We start from the raw sequence: 3,743 nt of genomic DNA on the forward strand, positions 1-3,743 counted from the left end.
TTTGAGCTTAAACCTCAATTAGTTTCTCTGATGCAACAGAACTGCAAGTTTCATGGACTTCCATCTGAAGATCTTTTTCAGTTCTTGACTGAATTCTTGCAGATCTGTGATACTGTTAAGACCAATAGGGTTGATTCTGAGGACTACAGGCTTATGCTTTTCCCGTTTGCTGTAAGAGACAGAGCTAGAGTATGGTTAGACTCTCAACCTAAAGATAGCCTGAACTCTTGGGATAAGCTGGTCACGGCTTTCTTAGCCAAGTTCTTTCCTCCTCAAAAGCTTAGTAAGCTTAGAGTGGATGTTCAAACCTTTAGACAGAAAGAAGGTGAATCCCTTTATGAAGCTTGGGAGAGATATAAGCAACTGACCAAAAAGTGTCCTTCTGACATGCTTTCAGAATGGACCATTCTGGATATATTCTATGATGGTCTATCTGAACTATCAAAGATGTCATTGGACCATTCTACAGGTGGATCCATCCACCTAAAGAAAACGCCTGCAGAAGCTCAAGAACTCATTGACATGGTTGCTAATAACCAGTTCATGTACACTTCTAAGAGGAATCCTGTAAGTAATGGGACGCCTCAGAAGAAGGGAGTACTTGAAATTGATACTCTGAATGCCATATTGGCTCAGAACAAAATATTGACTCAGCAAGTCAATATGATCTCTCAAAGTCTGAATGGATTGAAGGAATCATCCAACAGTACTATAGAGGCATCTTCTGTAGAAGAAGCTTATGATCCTGAGAACCCTGCAATAGCAGAGGTGAATTACATGGGGGAACCCTATGGAAACACCTATAATCCCTCATGGAGAAATCATCCAAATTTCTCATGGAAGGATCAACAAAAGCCTCAACAAGGCTTTAATAATGGTGGAAGAAACAGGTTTAGCAATAGGAAACCTTTTCCATCATCCACTCAGCAACAGACAGAGAATTCTGAGCAGAATCCATCTAGCTTAGCAAATATAGTCTCTGATCTATCTAAGGCCACTGTGAGTTTCATGAATGAAACAAGGTCCTCCATTAGAAATTTGGAGGCACAAGTAGGCCAGCTGAGTAAAAGGATCACTAAAACCCCTCCCAGTACTCTCCCAAGCAATACAGAGGAAAACCCAAAAGGAGAGTGCAAGGCCATTGAATTGATCATCATGGCCGAACTTACAAGGGAGGGAGAGGACGTGAACCCCAGTGAGAAAGACCTCCTGGGACGTCCAGAGATCAATAAGGAGTTTCCCTCTGAGGAACCAAAGGAATCTGAGGCTCATCTGGAGACCATAGAGATTCCATTAAACCTCCTTATGCCATTCATGAGCTCTAATGAATATTCTTCTTCTGAAGAGAATGAAGATGTTACTGAAGAGCAAGTTGCCAAGTACCTCGGTGCAATCATGAAGCTGAATGCCAAATTATTTGGTAATGAGACTTGGGAAGATAAACCTCCCTTGCTCACCAATGAACTGAGTGATCTGGATCAACTGAGATTGCCTCAGAAGAAACAGGATCTTGGAAAGTTCTTAATACCTTGTACCATAGGCATCATGACCTTTGAGAAGGCTCTATGTGACCTTGGATCAGGGATAAACCTCATGCCACTCTATGTAATGGAGAAACTGGGAATCTTTGAGGTACAGGCTGCCAAAGTCTCATTAGACATGGCAGACAAATCCATGAAACAGGCTTATGGACCAGTAGAAGACGTGCTAGTAAAGGTTGAAGGTCTTTACATCCCTGCAGATTTCATAATCCTAGATACTGGGAAGGATGAGGATGAATCCATCATCCTTGAAAGACCCTTCCTAGCCACAACAAGAGCTGTGATTGATGTGGACAGAGGAGAGTTGGTCCTTCAACTGAATGAGGACTACCTTGTGTTTAAAACTCAAGGATCTCCTTTTGTAACCATGGAGAGGAAGCATGAAAAACTTCTCTCACTGCAGAGTCAACCAAAGCCCCCACAGTGAAACTCTATGTTTGGTGTTGGGAGGCCACAACCAAACTCTAAGTTTTGTGTTGAACCCCCACAACCAAACTCTAAGTTTGGTGTTGGGAGGTCCCAACCTTGCTCTGATTATCTGTAAGGCTCCATGAGAGCCCACTGTCAAGCTATTGACATTAAAGAAGCGCTTGTTGGTAGGCAACCCAATGTTATTTAATCATTTTTATTTTATTTTATTTGTTATTTTATGTTTTATTTAGGTTGATGATCATGTGGAGTCACAAAAACTACTGAAAAATCGAAAACAGAATGAAAAATAGCATTGAAAATAGAACACCCTGGAGGAAGGGCTTACTGGCATTTAAAGCCAGTAAGGAGCATCTGGCTGGCGTTTAACGCCAGAACAGAGCATGAAACTGGCGTTAAATGCCAGAAACAAGCAACAGTCTGGCATTTAAATGCCAGGATTGCACCCAGAGGAAATCTGGCGTTAAACGCCAGAAACAAGCATCAGACTGGCGTTTAACGCCAGAAACATGCACCATACTGGTGTTTAACGCCAGAAACATGCACCATACTGACATTCAACGCCAGAAACATGCTATAGACTGGCGTTGAACGCCCAAAACAAGCAAGGAAGTGGCGTTTAACGCCAAGATTACATATATGGGGCGTTTTACACGTCTAAAAGGTGCAGGGATGAGAAATCCTCAAACACCTCAGGATCTGTGGACCCCACAGGATCCCCACCTACTTCTTCTCTCCTCTTCACACCTTTCCATAACGCTCTTCCCCAAATACCCCTCACCAATCAACTCAATCACTCTTCCCCATCACCTCTTCACCAATCACATCCATCCTCTCTTCCCCAAAAACCCACCTACCTTTAAATTCAAAATAATTTCCCTCCAAAACCCAACCCTAAATGGCCAAACCCTAAACCCCTCCCCACTCCTATATAAACCCCTCATTCTCTCTTCATTTTCACACAACAAAACCCTCTCTTCTCCCCCTTGGCCGAAACCTACTCTCTCTCCCTCTCCTCCATTTTTCTTCTTCTTCTACTTCTTTCTTTCTTCTTTTGCTCGGGGACGAGCAAACATTTTAAGTTTGGTGTGGTAAAAGCATTGTGTAACAACCCTAGTTTTTGAAAATAAAATAATTAGTTATTTGTGATTTATTTTAAGAAAATTATTTTACTAAAGGTAATTAAATATAGTTTTATGATAATTGAAGTTTAAATTAATTAGAATTTTTATATAATCTTTATTAGATATTTGGTATAATTTAAATTATAATTTTAGTAATTAAAAAAATAGAAGAATTGTATAATTTAATTTAAATAAATTCTATTTTGAATGAATTATGTTATTAATTTGAACTTATAGGAATTAATTTACTAGAAATGATTAGATTAATTTTTATAAACACTTTATGTTTAAGTTAATTAATATTTTTGTACAATTTTTATTATTAGTTATTTTTAAATTTGAAATTAAAGTTTTGGAGATAGAAAAATAATGAGAAGTTATATTATTTAATTTGAATAACTAATATTGAGTTAAACTATATTTTATAAAAATGTGATTAATATATTTATTTTGTATTTTAAATTAGAAATAATTGATTGAACTTAGCAATATGATGATAAATAATGTTCCTAAATATTTTTAATAGAGTATATTTGATTTTAAAATTACTCTACCGTCTAATTTTATCAAAATATCTATTCATATCTATCCATATTCTTTTATAAAATCCTAATTCCTAAACCTAAATTCCCAAATTGAATCAGAAACC

General features: G+C 37.9%; 1 non-coding gene across 1 annotated transcript; it reads right to left on the minus strand.

Moving 5' to 3' along the window:
* Nucleotides 1-285: 285 nt before the first annotated feature.
* LOC148552720 (small nucleolar RNA R71) lies at nt 286-393 on the minus strand. Its single transcript, XR_015893258.1, has one exon. It is a non-coding gene; the product is annotated as a small nucleolar RNA R71 (small nucleolar RNA).
* Nucleotides 394-3,743: the final 3,350 nt, after the last annotated feature.

This window comes from Arachis ipaensis, chromosome B7 (genome assembly GCF_059453495.1).
Source record: "Arachis ipaensis isolate K30076 ecotype BB chromosome B7, ASM5945349v1, whole genome shotgun sequence".
Lineage (NCBI taxonomy): Eukaryota > Viridiplantae > Streptophyta > Magnoliopsida > Fabales > Fabaceae > Arachis > Arachis ipaensis.